Source organism: Lolium rigidum, chromosome 1 (assembly GCF_022539505.1).
Source record: "Lolium rigidum isolate FL_2022 chromosome 1, APGP_CSIRO_Lrig_0.1, whole genome shotgun sequence".
Taxonomy (NCBI): domain Eukaryota; kingdom Viridiplantae; phylum Streptophyta; class Magnoliopsida; order Poales; family Poaceae; genus Lolium; species Lolium rigidum.
In genome coordinates, this window is record NC_061508.1 from 362,395,575 (window position 1) to 362,395,848 (window position 274).

The following is a 274-nucleotide window of genomic DNA, read 5'->3' on the forward strand; positions in this document are numbered from 1 at the left end:
AGTAGTGTCGCGCCGCCGCTGCAGCCGATGGGACTGCGGTAGATGCTGTTAGATCTTAATTCATCATTAGGAAAATATTAAACATAAACTGATAATCCCTTAGAGCACCTAACAAAGATTATGAGATTAATTTACAGGTAACCGGAGGATCCCCATGCCTGCTCGATGCAGACATGGTGTAGCCCATGCCATGGTTAATGAAGATGAGCTGCACTTCAATGTAGTCATCCAAAATACCGCCGACACAACTCTCCTTGGGATGGTTGGCGGTGGG